Below are 23077 nucleotides of genomic sequence, written 5' to 3' on the forward strand. Positions count from 1 at the left end.
TCTCTTGCACTGTGGTACTCACCCCACAGCCCCAGTGGAGCTCAGCCTTCTGTCAACGCCACACCTGCCCCCACCCTACCCCCACCCCCGCCCCCTCCCCCCCAACACTGAGCATGAACAGTCAAAAAGATGAGGAGCAGGCCGGTTGGTGTTACTTCAAATATGAGGGGGCCCTTCGGGCTTTCTGAAAACCCAGCCACGTCCCCAGCTCCACGCGTTCCCTCGCTCTCCAGTCCCCCACGTCTCCGTCTCAGTTGATGACGTTGCTGCTGACTTCACTTGGGAAATCGTGAGATGAGAAGAGCGTTTAAGGAGACTCCTCTCATCCCGTCCGTGTTGGCGTGCGGGGGTGGCTGTGACCGGATACCACAGACTGGGTGGCTGAACGACCATTGATTTTCCCACAGTTCCGGAGGCCGCGAGTCCGAGATGAAGGCGTGGACAGATTTGGTTTCTCCCGAGGCGTCTCTCCTTGGCTTGTAGATGGCCGCCTTCTCCCTGAGTCTTCACATGGCCTTTCCTCTATGTGCTCCCATTGTTGGCATCGCTTCCTTGTCTTATAAGGACATCATTCGTATCGGATTAGGGCCTCCTCATTGGGGGCACAGGGCCCACTCGCCTCCTGGCACACAGGCTTAGCAGTGGTAGCTCCTCCCAGGATGCCTGAGCCCCTCAGGAAAGGTTTGAGGGGCAGACAAACCCTCCCTCACCCCCTGCAGTAGGGCTTTTATTTTAAAGTAGATGTGGCCGGACAGGGGCGGGCAGGGGATTGTCTGGGTGGCTCCATCGGTTGAGTGCCCAACTCTTGATTTCGGCTCAGGTCGTGATCCCAAGGTTCATGGGATCAAGCCCCATGTTGGGCTCTGCATAGACAGCACGGAGCCTGCTCGGGATTCTCTTTCTCCCTCTCTCTCTGCCCCTCCCCCACATGTGCAGGCACGCTCCCTCCCTCTCTCTCGCTCTCTCTGAAAAAAAAATAAACTTAAAAAAAAAAAAAAAAAAAGATTTGGTGTTTCAGTCACTTCCCTAGATGCCAGCAAAGCACAAAGAAACAACGGGATTCCAGAAAGGTCAAACGGTCTGTGATCAAATGTCTCCTTTGTGTTTGGTGATGGAAGTGCTGAGGCCATCCCTTCTCCCTTCTCCCAGGTTCTTCCTGAGGCGGGCCTGGGAGGTGGCTGGTCTCTCCCTCTCTCCACCATGCCTCGGCTTTCCTGCGCCCATGGCTTCTGTTCCACAGCCATGTCCAGGGAGGCCACACCCCCCACATTTAGGCCCAAGGGGGAGTATCAGGCTGGGACAACCACAAAAGTTTATGGATAATCACCTTAGGCATGTAGGTCAAACTGAGTCCAAGTAGCACAGAGTTCTTAAACGGGGGAGAGCAAAGAGTCTGGAGGGGAAAACAATATCCATGGGCTTTTTCATATTTTTCTAAGTTTCCCCTAGTTTTCTACTGCATGCTGGTGTCTGGAGAGAGAAAGAGAGGGAGGGAGGGAGAGGGAGAGCCCAGGGATGGGGCAGGGGGAGAGAGAGGTTTTTATTTCATAAAGATTTTACTTCCCACAATCTCAAGGAGGGAAGGAATCGGCAGTGCTTGCTTATTTGTGTGTCAGACCTATACACTCGCCCTGCCCCTGACTCAGATCACCGAGAGGCCCAGAAGCGTGACGATCGATTAAAAGGCAGAAAAGCGGCAGCAGTGAGTGGCATGTATTCAAATCAAGGGGACACAAATTGTAAAAGATCATCTTCTCCCGGGCCGGAGGCTGCTTCTCTTCCTTCAGGAAGGCCTTGAAGAAGCAATCACTTCTGTGTTTCAGAAGGGACGGGGATTCCAGATTTTTCTTATTAACTCATTCCTCATTATGATGAAGGTATTTCTCTTCCCCTAGAAACCCTGCCCCCTGAAGCTTCAGCGTCTGTGTAATTTGCTTTACGCAGTTTTCTGTCCGCTAGGTTAGCCCTTCTTGGTTAGGTTGTGATGATTCTCCTTTTGTTTTCTCTGCTTTTCTCACCATAATGCTTTCTTCACCTCATTTCGCTTAATCCTCTCTCCTTTTTTCTTCTCTCTTGTAATCTTCTGACTTCACAGCCATAGCACCAAATGCTCAGTGGCTGTTAAATAAATGTTTCATATCAAGAAATCTTACACCGCTTGATGTGGAGTAACGGCTCACAGTTACTGAGCATTTGCCACAGGCCAGCTCTGGGCCAGCCTCCCAGGATGGGATGCATTACATCCTGCCTGAATCCTCAAAGCTACCACATGAGGTTGTGGGATCCTCAGGAGGGCTGGGACAAGGCAGAGGCAAGCGGGACCCTAGGCCACAAGAATTAAGGAGGTGCTCACTTTTAGAGTCCCGAAAGGGCAGGCCAAGAATGCCTCATGGTGCACTAGCCTGAGCATTACGGCGATTTCCATCTCTAACATAGAAGGAAATGGACAGATGGTAGGGCAGTTGCCCAACGTCACAGAGCTAAAGAAGAAAGAACATTTGAACACAGGTTTACATAAGTCCAGAACCCCAGCTCTTAAGAATTATAACCAAGGGGCGCCTGGGTGACTCAGTTGGTTGAGCATCGGACTTTAGCTCAGGGCATGATCTTCCAGTTCATGGGTTCAAGCCCCACATCAGGCTCGCAGCTGTCAGTGCGAAGACAGTTTCGAATCTTCTGCCCCCCTCTCTCTCTCCCTTCTCTCTCTCAAAAATAAGCAAACTTAAAAAAAGGAAGAATTATAATAAATATGTACCCAGAGCACCCAAGTAGCTTTAAATGTCACCGTTCTTAAATATGAAGAGAAAGACAAGCGGCTTCGACTTTTGAGGAAAGCCTCTAACCCAAATGCCAGAGATCTAATTAAGCAAACAGATAAAAGGGGAAAAAAATGCAGAAAGTCCTAAAGCTGCAATAATGCAGAAAGCAGAAGGCAGCTTCAAACTAAAGTTTATAAACTCGAAGAATGAGAACATGTTGCATCCATGGATCGAGGACCAGATAAAAAGGAAACATTCAGAGAGTAGGGAAACGCTTCTAGAAATTAAGACATTTATAACAGAAATGAATATTTCAATAGAAGGCTTGAACAGTGAGGTTGAAGGAGCCTCCCAGGGAATAGAACAAGACAAAAAGAACAGGAGAGGAAAGACAGAACCAGAGAAGCAATGCAAGAAGTCCAACACCAAATTTATTGGCATTCCAGAAAGAAAGCAGAGCAAAAAATGGAGAGGAGGAAATTATTTAAAAAGACGCCAAAAAATGTAGACCGACTGCCCAGAATATTTGAATAAAAAAAATAGATAAGTTATGGTGAAATTTGACAAAATCAGGGATAAAGAGATGATCATAAAGGCTTCTAGAAAATATTAAAAATTAGGAATCAGAATGGTATTCCGATTTCTCACCAATCCCATTGGAAACTAGAAGTCTGTGGAGCAATGCTTTTAAAATTCTGAACGAAAATGACTTCCGTGTGGATGTGAGGCTAAGCCAAAGACATTTTTTTTCAGATAGGCAAAATCTCAACAAATTCATTTTCCATGGACCCTTTCTCCTGAAGCTACTGAAAGGATGTACTTCAACAAAACAAGAAAGTAAACCAACAAAAAGCGACCCGGGTAACATCTAATCCAAGGCAATCATGTCCAGGGCAACATGGTTCAGTAGGTCTGGAGAGCTCTCAGTTCACGGTGGGGCCACAGGTTGGAGGACACTGAATACCTGTGTTCATGCCACCACAAGGACAAATGACCTGATAGCCTTTTAATGTACTTGCCTCCATTGGGAAGAGTTTAACAAGGAGTCAGAGGACTTGGTGAGAGGCACCTGAAAATCGGAGCAAATGTACCCGGGTGATTAACTCCGGGGGAAAAAGAAAACACTGTACATGAAAGGAAATGTAATTATAGCAGACTCTGAGGCTTATCTGTGAATAACAGTTAACAATATTTACTGGGGCATATCAACATAAATTCTGAGTATTAAAGAATCCAAAAGAGGTGAAATATTATATTGGAGAATGATTGTGAATGTGTGCCAGTGTGTATAAAATGTAAAAATTAAATTCTCCTCTACTAGAGTGGGAAGTTAATATAGGTCTAAAATGGGGAAAAGTCAAGAAATATATTACTTGAAACTACAGAGGAAAATACCAGAAAATGTCTGAAAGAGTCCAAAATGCCTGTCTCTGAAAACTGGGACTCAGGGAAGCAACATGCTGAGGGTAAGGGAGCCTCTGCTTTTTATTATAAAAAAAATACTAATGTGATACCTTTGTATGCTTAAATAAGGTGTATTTGTCACCATGATCAAAATTAATATTAAAAGGTAATTTCAGTATCAGCTTATTTACTTGCCTTTTCTTTTTCCTCTTAAAACTAGAAACCGTAGTGGGGAAAATATCACTTCTTTGGGCCTTTTTGCTCTTTGAACAGAATATGCTGTCTTACTCCTTCCTCTCCTCTATTATTTATTATGAAGCAGAACAGCAGTTTTAATCACCCCTAAAGAGCCCATAATCCTCGACCCAATATTTGACTTTGAAATTAATTTTACAGCTCTGTTTGACTACACTTAGGTCATAGATTACGTTATGGAAAGGCAGCTTACGAGAAATTTAAAAGCTGTCCACCTTCCCCACCTGCCCTTGATCCAGAGTAAAGGTCTGCTTCACGGGTTCTCTGATGGAAAGTACCCATCACAGCAACACAGTCCCTCTCGCCGATCGTGCCCCCATTTGTGTCCCCACACTTCGCCTGGAACTGGCTATCAAATTCCGAAACTTTCCAACAGCCATTCAGTCACCAGCTCAATCAATGTTTCTTTTTTTAATCTTTATTTATTTTTGAAGGAGGGAGAGACAGAGTGTGAGCGGGGGAGGGGCCGAGAGAGAGGGAAACACAGAATCCGAAGCAGGCTCCGGGCTCTGAGCTGTCAGCACAGAGCCCGACGCGGGGCTCGAACCCACAAACCGCGAGATCATGACCTGAGCCCCACAAACCGTGAGGTCATGACCTGAGCTGAAGTCGGACGCTTAACGGACAGAGCCACCCAGGCGCCCCGCTCAATCAATGTTTCTTAAGCATTCAAGGGTGCTCAGCATTGTCTTAACCCTCTGGAGGAGAGAAAATACCAGAAATGGTCTATGCCCTAAGGAACTTGAAACCCAGCTGAGACAGGGGCCCCTGGACAAAAACAAAAGAAAAGAAAAGAAAAGAAAAGAAAACAAAACAAAACAAAACAAAACCCATCGTGAACAAGGGGGAATTAAGAGGTTATCTGTGAAAGGCAAGAAAACATAAAGACGTGCTGTTTGGTTCCCGGAAGGGGAGACCAGGGATGGCGAAACGGTCAGATCAGACTCCAGGGAGGAGGTAGACCTTGGCCTGTGTGCTCAGAGGTCATGTGTCGCTCAAAGCTATCTTTCTGGACTCCCCTGACTTGGCACCTCTCCCCTCAAAAGTTACCCACGCCTTCCTCTGGGCTAACGCTGGATTTTGGATATGCTTCTGGGACTGCAATCATCCCATAGCTCAACAACTTGGGCTAAACTCTCTGTTTACGCCACAAAACTGCAAGTTCCCCCAGCTCTGGGCTGTATCTTTTGGCAGGCCCGGCCCCTAACTTAGCTGAGGGGCTCAAGCATGTGAGCTGAATGGAAGAGCGAATATTCTTTACTGCAAGAAGGACAATGACGACTCGGGCACAGCGTGTGACATTGCAAGTATTTCTCCCCAGCCCCGAAGCGGGCCTCCCTTTCCCACCCTGTCTGCATGTGGGGGGCGTGGGAAGGCTGGTGGGAGAGTGGGGTCAGAGAGCCAGACAGGACAGGGAGTTCTCCGTAGGGGTCATCTGGGGGGCGGGGGGAGGGGGGACAGTCTGAGCTCCAGCTGTGTCTGGCACATGGAGGGCTCTCAGAGAATTCACACGCCATCCCTCCCAGGCCCTGGGACTTCATACCCACTGCGCGAGAGCCCGGGAGGCTGAGTGTCCTCTCCTGATTTCTCAAGAACACAGAGCAAACCCGCAGTCAAGGTGGCCTTGATGGGGAGTGGTTCTGTGGGTGGCCAGTGTTGACTGATGGCCCCAGATCTGTAGGTCTGGGGTCACCTGAGCCCACGTTATGAGCCCGTGGAGTACATGGAGAGGAGACAAAAGAGGCGAGTGGAGCAGGGGGGACCCGGCGGTCCCCTCACCCCCCAGGAGACACCACCAAGTGGAGCCATTTAGGCTGGCCCCGAAAAGATGGTGCCGGGCTGCCTTCTCCTCCGGTGCTACCTGGTCACAGTGAACTTCGGCCTCTTCGTTCGTCATAGGACCCTAACAGTGTCTCCTTTGTGGGGTGTCTTCGGGGCCGGGCCGGGCCAGGATCATGCACAGACACGGCCAGCATGGTGGCTGGCTCGCACATCGCACACTGGGCCCCCACCCCTCATCTGGGCACCGGCTCTCCCACGTAGGAAGTGCAGAGCCCGGCAGCGGCCTGAAAAACGACCGGCGTTCTAACCATGACTTGCATTTTTTATAATTCTGGTTTTCTCTTGACCCAATTAAAAAAAAAAAAAAAGCCTTTTTGCTCCTTTTCCTCTTGGGCCCACTGGTTGTGCTAGTTAAGGACAGCTCCAGGTAGATTGTGTCAATCATAGAGCAGGCGGGAGGGACCCTCAGAGCAGTCCCAAGAGGCAGTGCTGTGCCAAGGTCAGGGCGAAAGTCAGACTTCCTGGCTTGTGCTCAGCAGTCCTGGGGGAGGAGGGGGCTGGCGCAGAGAGGCAGGGACGGAGCAGGGCCGAATGGACAGCCCTTTGCCCCCATTTGCTCGAAGTGCCCTTCCTGACCAACCTTGGCCATCCTAGAACCACCTGAGATGCTTTTAGAAAACGTTCATGCCCAGAGGCGTCTGGGTGGCTCAGTAGGTTAAGCGTCGACTCTCGACTTTGGCTCAGGTCATGATCTCCCAGTTCCTGAGTTTGAGCCCTGCCTCCCGCTCCGTGCTGACAGTGTGGAGCCTGCGTGAGATTCTGTCTCCCTCTCTCTCTGCCCCTCCCCACCTTTCTCTCTCTCTCTCTCAAAATAAATAGACTTAAAAAAAAGTTAAAAAACAAAACCAACCACAACAACAAAAAGACGTTTATACCTAGACCCCACCTCTCCCCAGGATTCTGACTCCATTGGTCTGAGATGGGGCCTGGTTATTCTATTTACCTCCTGATGGTACAGCACAACCAAGGTTGAGATGCTCAGGGTTAACGGAACCTGGTTGCTGAGTTAACCCCTTCTTGAAAAGTTGTCTTTGGACAAGTCCTTCGGCACACAGGAGAAACGTGGTCAGGAGTCAGATGACCCAGGTTTGCATCCTGGCTGTGTGTGACCTTGGGCAGGTTATCTAAGCATCCCTGGACCTCAGTTTCTTTATCTACACAATGGTCCCTCTCTCTCGGCGCTGCAGTGAGCATTATAGAGGTCAGGCACGTGAAGTGGTTGGCACAATACTGAGCAAGTCAGCCCTGCCGTCGATACTAATGATTATTTCTCGAAGAAAGCACTCTTATCTGCTGCCCAATCTTGCAGGTGGAGAAAGCCTGGGGATCATTCAAGACACTCACCTCATGGCTTCTGCAAATGAGCAGGTGAGCAGCGTTACTCCAGGCCATTTCCTTTCTCCCCAGTCCACCTGTAAGTCCCAGGGCACTCTTTCCAGCTCTTTCTGGCAATGACAGCGGGACTGCACTTCCCTGATACGCCGTTTCCAAAGCCGTTCTCAGGTGTTGTCTCATTCAACAGCAGCCCTCGCCCTCCCACGATTTCTACAGCTCCTTCTCAGCCTAACACCGAGTAACAAACGGAGCCGTGTCGCCGGGTGTAGGGGGCACAGACGAGTCACAAAGGCAGGCCACTCGGGTAGCAGCTCTGGCCTGGCAAGGCATAAATCTCGCACGCGTGTGCCTGTGCTGCCTAACCTCTCCTGCTGACACTTGAGCACCCGTGCAGCTGTCCGGCTTAAAAGAGCAACTCTCCTTTCCTCTCCGGGGAAGGGTACTGTGCCTCACGGCCCCCTGCCCTCCCCCTCCGGCAGGTGGGCACAGGGAGCCCTGAGGATGTAGGTGTGGGCACACAGGAGAAAGGAAAGCAAGCAAGACCCTGTCCCTTCCTAAGGCTTCTCCTCTTCCCAGGGGCTGCTTTCCCGGAGTATCTCTACCCAGAGAGCGACAATCCCAGGGGCAAGGCTGCCTGGAGGGCTGCCTGTTGGGGGGCTGCTCTCTTTGGCCTTGGGAGGCAGATGCAGGGGGAATAAGCATCTGGGAACCAGGAAAGGTCAGAGGTCACTTCCTTGAAGAACTGAAATGAGGCTCTGTGGCTGGCACGAGCAAGCAAGGGTGACAGCAGGGGCCAAGGGTGACAGCAGGTGAGCCAGCGTCTGTGGGCTTGCGGGCTATGCACGAGGCCTGTCCTCACCGGAAGACGCTGAAGGGACTGGCAACGGGGACGCAGTGACCAGATTTATGTTTTCTGTTGGCTTCAGCTCTACTTACAATCCCCTTATTCTTTCCAAGAAAAGTTCCACCGAGCTTCAAAGGCCAGCATTTACTTACTCGGGTGCCAGGCTGCGTATGAAGTACTCTACATGAATTGACTGCCTCTTCTACAGGGCCCCATGGCATTTCCAGGAGGAAGCCAGGGCCCGATTTTGTCCTCGGCCCATTTCAGGTCCCCCCTGCTCCTTTGCAATAGAGTGAGCGGCGGTTCTCGGCCGCCTAGGTGCTCGAGTGGGCCCGCCAGGCCCCTGCCCTTCTGACGTCACATGGACCATACTCAGCATCGAAGGTTCTCAGAACCACAGGGATGCCTGACATTGGCTTTGTACGCACTCTCACCTGTTGCTTGAGCTCGCCTTTCTAAAAGCCATCACTGGGTGTCAGGATGCAAACAAGATACATTTCTCTGGAACGAGCGCTTACACGTATCGGCCGCAAGAGGTTTCTTAATCCTTCCTGCCCCAAGTGAACTGCCCCCCAAATGGCAGAGCTCCCTTCCGTTGTGGAGGCTGAGGCTGCCCGGGCAGCTGACCTCAAGGGTGTGGGTGTCTAAAATAAGGGCCCAGGCGGGGCTATACCAGGAATGCACAAACTCACCCCCACCTTACAGAGCAGGAAGACAGGGTGAAGTCGGTCATTCAGAAAATCCAGAAGTGCCTACCTCTGAGCCCAGGTAGGAATGGGAAAGGACTGTTGTATGGTGCCCCCTAAAAACCATCACTTGTTGAGAATCCACATTTGGCATTTGACGGACATTGTCCTCATCCTAATGACAGTCATGTCACAGATATGGAAACTGAGGCTTGGAATGGTTACCCAGCCCAAGCACATGCCTCTTAAGAGGCATGAGCTGGGGTTTGGACCTGGAGTGTTCCTGCCAGTGTCACCCCTTCCATAGGGGCGGAGCGGCCTGGGCCCCTGAGTGAGCAGGAGCCTGAAAAGAGGCCTGGTTTCCATTGTTCGTCTTAGTCTGGTCCCGCCGTCCAGCAGTTCAGTCCCAACTGGCTAAACGTGTTCCAGCAACTGATCGCTGAGGCAGCACTGTCAGGGTGATGCAATGAGGGCTCGGAAGCGTTTCTTTTGTGCTTACGCCCAAGGATGAGTTGGAGTAGGAAGCCCAAGTCCTCCAGAGTCAGGTGAGACCAGCCCTTACTGTACTAAGTGACAGAGAATACAGGCCCCTGCATTGCACCCAGTCACAAAAATGGGTGACTTTCTTTGGTGACGCTTCAAAATACGGTTCTGAAATGGATCATGTAAAGTAGGGGGCGGCATATTATTCAAGAGTATCCAACGGATGCTAGCTATTACCAGGGGTGTGGTGTGGTGCTTCCTGTACATCCGGGGAAGGCAGACTGGATGGCACGAAAGTGACACAGGAATCGGTGTGTGTGTGTGCACGCATGTGCATATGTGCACGCGTGTGTGGGTTTGGACTGGGGGAAGGGATGGGGAGGCTGAGTATCTAGGAGGGCCTCCAGATGTCCCTCCCTAACTTCAACTGCTACTCTTCTGCTTTACTTTATTGTATATTGGAGTCCTTCTGCTGAAAATGGTTTGAAAATCACTACTAGAAGGGAATGGTGAGTTACTGAAGAATTCTGAGCAGAAAAGTGACAGAGCAAGATTTGCATGTTCGAACTATCGCTCCGCTTGCAGGCCGGAGGCCGGATTGCAGAGAAGCGGGGGCGGAGGCGGTAGGTCATGGGGAGGGGACTGCAGTACGACCTGTGGCCTGGCCCGCGGCCAGAATCAGGCAGCCGGGGACAGAAGGGGCGGAGGAGAGGGAGATTTCGGAGGTAAAATCAGAGGGACTTGGCAGTTCTTGGAATCTGCAAGATGAGAGAACCCGCTGGTTCCGGTCTGGGAGGACAGAGGTGGGCGTCACTGAGCTGGAACGCACCATCGAGGAGCAGCTTCTCAGGAGGATGAACTGAGTACCCGGCATGTGGGTGTGACAGCTTCGTGGGCCATTCCTGTCAAATCCAGACCTCAATAGAGAGCTCTGTCTGTGCTCGAGACATAACCTAGGGTTTTCAATGTACAAATGTCATCTAAAGGGACATGAACGGATGAGGTAACCTGGGCGGAAAGTATAGCTAGAAAAGGGGAAAGGACACTGGAATGAGGCCTGGGGAGCCCCAACATTGAGAGGGGGGCAGAGATAAGAGAGCTAGAAGGAAACAACAAAGCGACTACACGTTAGCAGGCAGCTGGACATAAGCGTTTCAAACTCAAGAGATAGCACCAGGCTCAGATTTGCGTCATCAGCACCTAGGATGTCCTCAGCGCGACAGAGTGAGGGTGGAGTGAGGACCAGGAGCCTTGGAAACAGCACTGTGTCGGGGAGAGGGTGGAGGAGGAAACCTAAGAGGAGGTGGCAAAGGATCGGCCAGAGAAGTATGAGAACGAGGCCCGGGTAGAGTCTCAGAAGCTGGATCGGTCAGGGGACTTGTGGTTGCAAGTAATCAAATCGCTGAATGAATAAAAAAGCTGAAGAATCAGGTAATAGGAACGCGAATTCTCTCACAAGAGGTCTGTAAGTGGGCAATTCCAAGGCTGGTTCCATGGCTAAATCAGGCCTCTTGGGGCTTTCCCTCATGTTGGCAAAATGGCTGCAGCAACTCCAGACATCTTTTTTTTTTTTTTTTTTTTTTTTTGCCAACCATGTGGCTTTCTCTCTGTGTCCCTCCTCCCCTTTTATCAGAAAGTAAATGTTCCCTGTGAGGCTCTCCCAGGTAGACTCTCCCGCACACCCCATTAACCAGTCCCAGCTGCAAAAAAGGCTGGATAGTGAATAACTAGCATCTCAGTCTCGTGGGAGAAGCGGAGCTCTTGCTGCAAGAAGGGCGGAGAAAGGCTGGCAGTCAGGAGGGCGACTACCAGGGGCTCCCTCTGGAGCCCACAGAGTAGAGCCTTTCAGAAGCAAGGAGAGGTGGTTTCCAGTGGAGTGGCGTGGCCCAGCACAACGGACACGAGCGATTGCACCGTGCAGGGTATAGGGAGTGCTTCCGAAAGCAGTTTCAGTAGGATGGCAGAGAAGTAGAAACGGAATTACAAGCGAATTGAGAAGTGAATGAGGATAAGAAAGGGGAATAGATAGTGTAGACCAGTGGTTCCCAACAGGGGACGGGGAGACAGGGTTTTTTTCCCTCTAGGAAATGTTTGGTAAGGTCTGGAAACCCTTTCAGTTGTCGCAACGGGGCTTCTCCACAGCTGTCACAATTGGACACCGTCACAAGCATCACTGCTGGCAGCTGGGGTCCTTGCATCCTTCCCAAACTGAACGGAAAGCGTGTCTTGTGGGTAGATGCTGCTAAGTGTCCCCCCCGTGCTGCTAGAGGCTGAGTGCTTGTGTCCCTCCACCCCCCAAATCCTCAGGTTGAAGCTCTGACCCCAAAGTGGTAGAGTTTGGAAAGGAGGCATCGGGAGGCAGTTAGGGTTAGATGAGTTCAGGAGGGCTGGGCCCTCACGATGGGATTAGTGTCCTTATAAGAAGAGACCCCAGAGCCAGTAGCCTCGCTCTGAGCACTCTGAGGACGGGCAACTGAGGATGCGGTGATGGACGGCTATCTGTGGGCGAGGGAGAGAGCCCACACTAGGAACCGAACTCCGCCAGACCTCGAGCTCAGCCTTCCTGCCTCCGGAAGTGGGGGAAATATACCTCCAGGTTTAAGCCTCCAAGTCTACAGGGTCTTGTTACGGCAGTCCAAGCAGACCCAAGCACCTGCACAGGACAGTCCCCACCACAGTGATCTGGTCCACAGCGTCGGTAGTGCTGAGGTGGACAGACCCGGCGTAGACTATCCCTTCACGAAATTAGCTGGGATGGGGAAGTAGAGTGAGAAATGCAGGGGTGAGGAAGGTGGGAGAGACAACAGCATGTTCCTAGGCCAGGGACATGGGTCCAGAGGAAGGGGGTAGAAATTCGGAAGGGGAGTTTGGTTGCTGATGGAGAAGGATGCCACAGAGCTAGGAAGGTGGGTCAAGGGTTGACTGAGGGGAGGCCTCAACCAGGAAGAGTATCTGTGGCCCTAAGACTAAGAGGAGAAAACAAAGATGGGGTAGAGGCAGGCATGGGGCTGGAACTAAGGGTTATTCCTGCCCCAGGGCCATGACCTTCTGGAGTAACAGGATAAGAGGTCACCCACTGAGTGTGAAGGGGACGAGGAAGGAGGGAAGGGACGGTCTGGAACTGTTTTTAAGGAGGACATAGAGAGGGCAGGCCAACCCCCGGAAAAGGAGTGTGTCGAGAGCTTGGGTGAGGTTGGAGGCTGGGTCTGTCCTTGGCCACAGTCCCCGTGGCTGCGGGATTTCCTCCAAAACGCTCGGTACCTCGGGCCAGCCAGGACGAACTGGTGGGTCGGTGATGGAGGGATGCGAAAGGACAAGGACTAAGTGATAGGAGAGTGTTTCAGGTCATCAGGCCGGCGGCCGAGGCCCTGGGAAAATCACTTAAACACTCCAGGCCTCAGTTTCCTCATCTGTAAGATGGGTTTACCCATTACCTCACGGGGTGGTGGTGAGGTTCAAGTGACAGAGCTTATGGGAGAGGCTTTGTCAACGATGACTCTTTCCCTGTTACTATTTATCATCATTAGTCCTTAGCGGAGTGATGGTTACCAGCACTTTCGCGGGCATTTTCATTAAGTATCTGCTACCCTCACTGCCCTTCTCCACTCCTGTGTTTTCAGAATGGGGGACTTCTGTCCTGGCGGGACAGACAGACAAATGAATTACCCCAGGACACACAGAAGACCGCTGACCCTCCCTGTCTGGTGTCAGGAATCCTCTTGCTGCCCTGCCCTGACGACACCCGCCCCGCCCCCCGCCGCCCACTGCCCAGGGACCAGGCCCCTCTGTATCCCGTGTCTGGGGTCTGTTGTGCACAAGACTTTGATGAACACTTGGAAGGAGGGGCATGCACCTACCGCTGGAGCATAAGTTAATTAGGGCTTAGCTGGAGCGAAAGGGAGCCAGCCAGGGAGTGGGCAGCAAGAAGACAGTGAGGAAAAAGGGGTGGGGCATGAAGACCAGCTGGGGACCCAAACTGGCAAAGGGCTGGAACTAGACAAATAGGGGGAAACTGGGGGAAACTGGGAACGGTGGACGTTCTAACAGCCTCATCCACCCATCCTGTGGTGAGGACGGGTGACAGGTAGGGGGGGCCCAGGCCGGGGCAGAGGGCGGGGAGGGGGGGGCCGGGGACACCCCAGAAAGAAAGACACTGAAGAGAAGGACGGCAGGGCTGGGGAGAGAGGGAGGGCCTTGACCAGAGTGCCTGGGACACCACATGTGGAGTCGCCAGAGCAGAAACCAGTTTGGGAGGGAAGAACAGGTGACCGACAGGTCAGTCATCATTACTAACATTTTTTTAGCTATAACCTGTGTAACAGCTCCCGTTCGTTGAACATCTTACCTACAGTCACTTATTTCGTCATAAGCCATGAGACGGGTATCAGTAACCCCACTGACAGACGAGCAGACTGGGGCTCGCAGAGGCCACGGACCTGGCGGGGGCCACACAGCCGGCAGACGGCACAGCCACTTGAACCCAGTTCCAAGGCTTTGCGGCCCATGCGCCGGCCTCTGCACCACAACACGGACAATATCACAGTGTTTTCGCGGAAACCCCCACCTCCCTGTGTCTCTCCTCACACATTCAGTTGACTTCTTCCCGGGCCTAGACTTCCCGGTGGCTATCGTGCCTGGCTAATATTGCCATCAACTCAATTTCTTAGGACCAGGTTTTGAAGACGATCGTAGGCTAAAACTCAAAAGCTACGTATTTCAACGGCAGATTCAGGCCCTGCAACGGTTCGTGGAGGAGACAATTTTGAACAGAAGGCTTTTTTGTCAGTCTCTCTGCAAGCCACGAACGGGTTGCTTTATTCACTCGCTCATCTTTCTTTGTTCACTGAGGGTCACTGTCGTGTAACGGTTAGGAACACAGACTCTGGAGTTATGCTGCCTGAATTCAAATCCTGACTCCCGATTTATGAGCTTTAGGAGCCTAATCTCTCTGGCAGTTTCTCCATCTGGAAAACGGGAATCAAACCTCCTAGGGTTGACGCGACAGTGAATGGGCTAATTACCTAGGGCACTCAGAACAGTACTTGGCTAACCTGTGCTGGGAGATCCCTAGTTCAGTGGGCCCGGCTTCTACCCTTGAGATGCCCAAGTCCAGGGAGGGCAGCAGGACTGTCTGTCCACCCCACCTACCGGCCAGGACAAGGACAGGGTGAGGCCCGATTACCCTCGGCCTCTCCAGTGACTTTTCTCTCCGAGGCAGATGCTGCAGCCTCAGGCCAGAGCCCAGAGGGGGCGCGATGCTGCTTCTGAGCTGGGTACCCTGTACCAGCTTCGGGAGTTGGCTTCAACCCCCAGGCACGAAGGCCTGCCTGTTTGAGGCTGTGCAACTGAGTGCATTCCTTTGATTGCTTTCTTCTTCCCTGACCCCAGAAACATCTGCCTGACTGAGGTAGGAGAGGCTTTTAGGATGCTAGGGGCCGGCTCTAACAAGGGCTCTCTCCCTAGGGAGGCTGGCTGATGAAGATCAAGTCCCAAAGCCCAGAATGCTGACCCCAGGCACCTCACAGCGGAAGGCAGAGCCCAATAAGGGAAGTCACAGCCGTAAGTAGGGCACTGGCCTGGGCTTTGTCGCCTGCTAAAGACATCCGCTGCCCCCAGTGCTTTGTACGCATCTTGGCTGCTGCTCCATCAAGGCGACAGCTTCTGATCTCTTCCTTTTGCTGGAGCTCCGGCAGAACAAGGCTCGAGTCTCATTTGTCTGTCTGAGGTGGAGGCTTTCAGAGCCAGGCAGCTTGGAAAAACGAGGTGACAAAAGAAGCCGGCCAGCAATTAGGTAATGCCAGCCTGCCTGCTGGGCTGCCCTGCACAGTCTGTCCCAGACTTCACTGGGAGCCCAGGGGAGAGCAGACACGTGGATTCTGGGCTTGCATTAGAGGGGTGGCCGGGGTACGTGGGGACGGAGGGGCCCTGGGAAGTAGCCAGTGACCTAATGTGTCTGAGCCTCACCTGTGTCACGGGGTAAAGAAGGCCTCTCTCACTGAGAGGCATGAGGTCCTAACCTAATCGTACTGTGATCACAGGTGACAGGACGGGTGGTCAGTAAGGCTGGGTTCCTTCCTTCTCTAGTGTGATTTCAAGGCAGTAGCTTGCACTCAGGTGAGCTAACACCGGCCCATAGCCCCCCACGCACAGGGGGGATCTTCTAATCCCCTTCCTCAGCCGGGCCTGGGCTGTGAGCTGGGGGCTCTGCCCCGAGCTGCTTAGAGCCCCTCTTCCGGGTGCAAGGCCCCCTCGAAGGGGTGAAGGCTTTTCCCCACACGACTGCCTCTTCCTCTCCATGGTTTCCTCTCAGCTTCTCCACCTCGGACAAAGTCCTTTGCTTACTCATTTCTTTGAATTTTCTTCCAGGCTGGTCCTCCTATATAAAAAAAAACCCTTTACCCCAGGTGCCTGGGTGGCTCAGTCGGCTAAGCGTCCAACTTCAGCTCAGGTCATGATCTCACGGTTCACAGGTTCGAGTCCCACGTCGGGCTCTGTGCTGACAGCTCAGAGCCTGGATCCTGCTTTGGGTTCTGTGCCTCCCTCTCGCTCTGCCCCTCCTTGGCTCTCACTCTATCTCACTCTCTTTCTCTCTCTCAAAAAAAAAAAAAAAAAAAAAAGAATAAAACATTCAAAACAAACAAACAAAAACCTTTACCCAAGGCCCAGCCCCGCCTTTCTGCAAAATTCACTGCAACATGGCAACTTGGGAGCCCAAAATCCCCAGAGCCTCCTAAGACTCCAAATATTTGAATCTCTCTCTCCAACCAGGTACTTATTGGAGTGTTCGTTTTTGTTTTTAAAGTACATGTGGGCCTGTGTTTCTATACGGGGAATGAGAAAAGCCCAGAAATTCTTTGGTCCTGGGTTCAAGTTCTGGCTTCACTATTTACTAGCTGTGTGACTGTGGGCAAATCACTTAGCCTCCCCAAACCTCAATTCCCTCATCAAATAATAGTTTATATAAAAGTTTGCCCCATATGTTGTCTCAGCAGCTCTTCAGAATAGACTTACAACAAAGGAATTATTAGAAATTCCTAGTTTACAAAACGAAGAAACAAAAGCTTTGAGAAGTTCTCTTAACTGCGTCCCTGGGACATACAGCTGGTGCCAGAACCTTGACTTGACTTTGGATTCACCACGTCTTGTAGGTAATCAGGGGAGGTAAGGAACTCTCCCCAGTTTACTTCTCAAAGTTGTTGTGAAGGTCAAAGGACATCATCCATCCGCCTGTTTAACAGGCTTTTGTTGAGGACCACAATGTGGCAGCCTCAGTCTCAGGGTCTCACGGAGCGAAGGGTTCCACGGGCTGTAAGGAGCTGGGCGGATGCAAGGAGGGTGGCGCACCATCCATTCAGGGGAGGCAGCTGAGTCGATGTGCAGGGAAACCCATCCGTGGCATAACGCGGGGCACAGGACAGGGGCTCCCGTAGCCTTGTCAAGGGTGTCCCTTCCCTCCCCAGGCCTCCCCGCCTAGGCCTCTCAGTTCAGCCTTACAACACCGTGTTCGGAAGGTACCATCTGCCCCATTTTACAGAGGGAGGGAATGTGGATCCCTGAGGAGAGTGGAGTTCAGTCCTGGCTGCATGTTAGAATCACTGGAAATCTTTAAAAGCCCAATACCGGGCTGAACCCCAGACCGCAAAATGAGGAACTGGGGGGATAGACCCGGGCATCAGTGTTTCTTCTAGAGCTCCCAGACCATTGCAGGTGCAGCAGGGAGGAGAGCGCCGAGTGGCTGGGTACCCGCAGTGGATGCTGGTGGTCTAGGTCCTTGAGGGCAGTGTAGTGTTGGGGACAGGGGTACGTTTAGGATGGACTGCGGCTCCTCTCACGCCCGCCTCTGCCCCTTTCTAGCTGGGTGATCTTGGGCAAGCAGCTTCACCTCTCCCTGCCTGTTTGCCCAGGGTGCCATGGGGGTCCCTGCGGCCTGAGGGTAGAACAACTGGCGTCTATCAGAAGCTTCAGGAATGTTGGTTACCTTCCCTTCCTCCTCCCCCAGCTGTTGCCCAGCTTTGGGCCATTTTTCTGTTTATCCACAAGAAGTAAAACTCAGATACGTTCTCTTATTGACGACACTGCCTGGAGGCTGGACGGACTTTGGGAATGGGCAGGGAGAAGCCTTGAGGGACGACTGGAGTTTAGGCCGGGTAGGTCTTCTTCATGCTGGAGAGCTCAGGCGGCAGAGACCCAAGCAAAGGCACACGGTGGGTCCTGAGCCACAGGCGTCCTCCCAGCTCCCGGGCACTGGATCGTGCTTAATGAGGTGTCCTAGGAGGGACGTTTGAGAAGCAAAGAGTACGAGCTGCCCAGAGAGCTGGTTGGTCAACAGCCAGCCAGAAATAACAGCTCTCTCCCCCCGGGTGTTTGTGGCCCAGAGGCGGTGTTACCCCAGAGTGGAGCTCAGCATAGTGCCTGACCAAGCCCTGCTGTGAAACAGACTTCTTTGTTTCTTCCCTTTTCACACCCCACCCCTGCCCCCAGCAATTTGTGCAGAGCTTCTCCCAAGTCTGTTAGAGGCATCCTTGCCGCCTCGAGAAGTCAAGGTTTTTAAACGTTCAGAACAGGCCTTCGAGAATTGTCTTAGCAGGCTTGGGCTGCCATCGCAAAAGCTTGTAGACTGGGTGACTTGAGCAGCAGGGATTTATTTTCTTCCAGTTCTGGAGGCTGGAAGCCCAACATCAGGGTGCCAGCGGGGCCAGCGTCTGGTGAGAACCCTCTTCCTGCCTTGCAGACGGCACACATGTTGTGCCCGCACATGGCAGAGACAGGGTGAATAGGCCGAGGACAGGAATCTCATCTAACCCTAACTACCTCCCAAAGGCCCCCACCTCCAAATACTGTCACAGGGGCCCGGGGTGGGTGAGGGGCGCGATTCGGTCCATAGCATTTGTGTCCTCTCATGCAAAATACGTCCATTCTATCCCAGTCTTGCCTCATTCCAGCAGCGACTCTAAAATCTCCAGTTTAAAGTCTCATCGAAATACCATCTAAATCGATACAGGCAACTCAAGGTATGGTTCATTCTGAGGCCACATTCTTCTCCAGCTGTGAGCCTGTGAAGCCATTTAAGTTACATACTCCCAAAATACACCCGTAGGACAGACACAGGATAGGCATTCCCGTTCCAAAAGGAAGAAGCAGGAAAGAAGGAAGGGGTAATGGATCTCAGGCAAGCCCACAGGTTAACAAGGCAAATTCCACTAGATCTTAAGGCTGGAGAATAATGTCTTAGGTTCAGTGCTCTGCCTTCCCGACCCCCTGCGGCAATGGTCCCACCTCTGCCAGTTTTGTCAAGTCGGGGAGGGAGGCTCCCTCAAGAAGACTTTCTGGCCTGCAAAGTGATGGCCTAATCATCTCTCAACTGCCTTTAGGGCCCTTCTTTTTCCTTGAAGAACAGTGCACTTTGACAGACGCCGGTCCTGTAGCATACAAGAAGGTTGTGAACTTGCCTTCACTCTGTCCTGCTTTCTCTTGCTCCCTTCGTTTCAAACTGGCCGTGTCTTTGCTGGTATAACCCCATCATTTTCCCGGCTTCCACTGAGCTGGCTGATTAGATCTGTGCTCACACCCGCGTTATTAAGTGGCTGTTCAGCCATACCTTTCTTTCTCATTTTTTTTTTGCAGTTATGCAGACTGAACATTTTTTAAGACTCCAAGCTCTGGCTCCATTTTGCTTAACGATTCCTTCTTTAATTCATGTCTCCCCTTTTGCATTTTTCTATGAGGGTTCAGGTAATACCAAGCGGCTCCCTCACCACTTTGCTCAGAGATCTCCTCAGCTGCATGTTCAACTTCACAGTTCACAACTTTCACCTTCCACAAAACACTAGAACAGAATTCAGCCAAGCTCTTTGCCACTTTATAACAAGGATCACCTTGGGGCACCTGGGTGGCTCAGTCGGGTAGGCACCCGACTTCGGCTCAGGTCATGATCTAGCAGTTTATGAGTTTGAGCCCCGCGTCAGGCTCTGTGCTGACAGCTCAGAGCCTAGAGCTTGCTTCAGATTCTGTGTCTCCCTTTCTCTCTGCCCCTCCTCTGCTCATGCTCTCTCTCTTTCAAAAATAATAAAAACAGTTCAAAAAAAAAAAAAAAAAAGGATCACCTTTTCTCCAGTTCCCAATAACATGTTCCTTATTTACATCTGAAACCTCCTCACCAGAGTCGCCCCTAATGTCCATATCCTAGCACGCACCCCAAAATTCAGTGTTATAAGAGTGATCACAGAGGGGAGGGTCAGGCTGGCTGCCGTGCAGGAGACCAGCTGATGGGTGGAGGCTGAGCCTGCAAACCATATTCCCGCATTGAGACAACACTACCAGCCCCTCAGCAGGGAGCCACATCAGCATCCATCCCTTGCTCTGGGTGGGCCTCTGTGGAAGCCTGCCTGCAGGCAATCGGGGTTCAATGCTGGCCTATACGCAAGTCTCTTCCAAAGCCCCTCTAAGCTGTCCTACATAAACACCAATTTTCAAAGGCCCGGCAGAGTTACAAGTAGAAGGAGCCTTTGCACCCAGAAGTGCAGTGCTGATGGGAAGGAAAAAGTCTCAGCATTGCTGCATTGGTGGATCAGGAGAGTGGGGAGCCTCCCTCCCCTCTTACGTAATACATGTAACTGGCAACACAGTATAGCAGTTTAGTACCCAAGCCCAGAAGCCAGAGTGCGGCACGGAAGTTCTGGCTTTGCCCCTTCCTGGCAGTGTCATGTCAAATATCTCTTTCAGTTTCCTATCCTGAGAGAGGGAGATGATGACAATTCTCATCTCATGGAAGGGTGGCAAGAATTTAATTTAAGTGTTTACACTAGTTTAAGGAACATAGTAACTGCTTAAAAAAAAAAAATGTTAGCCATTAGAGTGCACTCATGAGAATATGCACAGTTATTGTCTGACAGCCAGTCAGGAGCGAGGAGGCAGTGAAGAGATGTGGTCAATGGGGGAGGGAACTGGTGTATGCCGAGGTGGGGTGACTTTGGTATCTAGCCTTTCTGAGCCTCAGTTTCCTCATTTGGAAAATAGGAATTACACAAAACGACACTTGCAAATCTTATATTTGGAAGCAATAAATATTCACAACTACATTTTGCAGATAAGGAAACTGAGGCACAAAGAAGTTAGAAACTTAGCTTACCAGCTAATACGTGGGAAAGCTGAGATGTGAGCCAAGGTCATCTGCCTTCGTTGTAGAAAATACAACATGTTCATTTTTTTTTTTTTCTATTATGGGCTGTTAACAGGATAACATTTGCCCACCAAAGGGATAAATGTATTCATAAGCCTAATTTTCAGTAAATTTTTTCTTTATCTTTTTGTGATAGGCTAGCAGCTTTAAAGTAGAGATCATCTAAAAATCCATCTGAGCTGACATCTATCTAGACAGAACAGATTCTTCTTGGGTTAATGACCGTTAGTGGCTGATAGGGGCTTAAGCTCCAGTATACCCAAATCCACATACCAAACTGGAAAGACACCCCAATAATACTAAGAGGCGTAAAAGTGCCAGCTGACACTTTATTTCAGGTGGTATTCAATACCACAAAAGTAGAAAGGAGGTTCTGGAGAAGCTCCCTGGGAATCCCTGCAGGGCAGGTTTGACCTGGGCTTACAAACTAAAGACAAGCTTGGGGGCCTGGGGACCCGGGCCTGACTCCCACCTCTGCCAATTGTATTGTTATCTGCTAATTCTATCTCCCCAGGCGAACTCAACTTTGTTATTCAGCGACGCCCATTTGTGGTTGACGCAACCAACCGTGGTCGCGGGAACTTCTACAAAATCAGCGACTCACAAGTGAAGTGTACCGACCACGTGCTTTAAAAAAAAATCTTAGGGTACTTGTTAAAATGCAGATTCCATGCCTTTCCCCGGTTCTACGCATCTTATCCTCTGCGAACAAGGCTGGGGAAACGTGCATTTCTGACAAGTCCTCCAGGTGATCCCAGGCCAACCCATTCAGCCTGTACCCCACACCCCGGGCAGGTGGAGCAGCCCCAGAGAAGAAACCTGCCCGAACCACGACGCTGCGGATCTGTCGCGAAGCTTTGCCTTGACCCCCCAGATCATGATCCCCTTGGAGGTGGCATCCTCGGGGACGGCAGCTCCTGCTCAGGGCCGTGTGAGAGCTGCGAGGGTGGGGGGCTGGGTGGGGGTGACCTTGGTCCTGGACTTGCCCAGGGTGAGTGCAGGGCTTTGTAGGAGAGAAGCCACCTCTCTGGCTTTTGTCCCTGCTAGCTCATTAGAGGAGCCGGCTTCAGGAAAGAAACGCATTCTTCCGGGAGGGGGCCGTGTGGCCACACGCCCAGCAGTCAGCCGTGACTCAGCTTTGGCCGGCTGGCGCCCCGGCCTGGGGCTGAGCCGGACAGGAAACAAAGAACCGCTCGAACGCGCCCTCCCGGGGCCGCGCCACACCTGCCGGCCTGCCGCCGCCCCCCTCCCGGAGGCGGCCTCGGCGGGCGGCTGTTGCCGGGCGGGCGGGGCCCTCCGCGGAGGCCCGCGGGCTCTCTCGGCCGCACCCCGTCCCCCGCCCTCCGAGCCGCCCCCCTCCCGGCCGGAGCCGCCGCCCCGTCCCGCGCCTCGCGGCTCTGCGCCTGCGCGCGCTGCTCGCGGCGCCCCGCTCGCCCGGCGCCGGGCTCTCGGTGCAGACCGGCACCCCGCGAACTCACCCGAAGCGGCCTCCCAGCGTCCAGACAGTCGGAGTTCTTGAGAAGGAGGCTCCCAGCCCTCGTCCTTCCGCAGCCGGTCTCTGCCCAGCCGCACGCACCGGCGGGAAGGAGACCCGGCCGGGCACTGCCCCGGCACCGGGTCTCCCCGGCCTCCCACCCCCGACTGCATCGCTGTGCTTTGGGAGGGGACGGCAAGTCGCTGGTGGCTTCTACCTTCCACAGCCTTCAGCCTGTCCCTTCTTCCTGACAGGGGTCTCAGAGGTTGCTGCCCCTTAGAATCACCTGGGGAGCTAAAACGCGAAACGTAACAGAAGCAAACCCCTCTGATGCCTAGGTTGCCCCCAGCCCCCGGAAGTCTGAACCACGGGTGTGTGTTTGCAGAGTTCCCCAGGTGATTCCAGTGTTCAGCCAGGGCTGCGGAGGGCGGACCACGGACCCAGACCCAGGCTTCTCAAACTTTAATAGGCATTGAAATCACCTGGGATCTTGTTAAAATGCAGGTTTCGATTCAGTAGGTGTGGGGCGGGGCCTGCGAGCCTGCATTTCTGACAGGCTCCCCAGTGATGCTGAGGCTGCTGGTCTGGGGGTACATCTAGGGCTGAGGGACACTTCTGTAAGTGCTCCTTGTCCCTTTACCTTTCTCTTGTGATGTCATGGAGAAGACGTGGGCCGTGGAGCAGATGGCCAGGGGTTGGAATCTCACCTCTGCCACTTTCCTAGCTTGGTGAATGAAGACAGACCCCAGTTCTTTATACTTGAGATTGGGGTGTGATAGTGACCTGGCAAGTTTGATATGAGATGATGTATGGAAG

The 23077-nt window shown here is 52.3% G+C and overlaps 1 long non-coding RNA gene across 1 annotated transcript in view; it reads right to left on the reverse strand.

The window, feature by feature from the left end:
• LOC122211136 overlaps positions 1–22842 on the reverse strand; it is a 39376-nt gene extending 16534 nt beyond the window's left edge. The window contains exons 1-2 of the long non-coding RNA XR_006198515.1: positions 22744–22842; positions 22266–22555 (exon numbers count right to left, since the gene is read on the reverse strand). This is a non-coding gene — a long non-coding RNA (uncharacterized LOC122211136). The remainder of the gene's footprint in view (positions 1–22265; positions 22556–22743) is intronic.
• Positions 22843–23077: the final 235 nt, after the last annotated feature.

Source organism: Panthera leo, chromosome F2 (genome assembly GCF_018350215.1).
Source record: "Panthera leo isolate Ple1 chromosome F2, P.leo_Ple1_pat1.1, whole genome shotgun sequence".
In the NCBI taxonomy this organism is placed as follows: Eukaryota; Metazoa; Chordata; class Mammalia; order Carnivora; family Felidae; genus Panthera; species Panthera leo.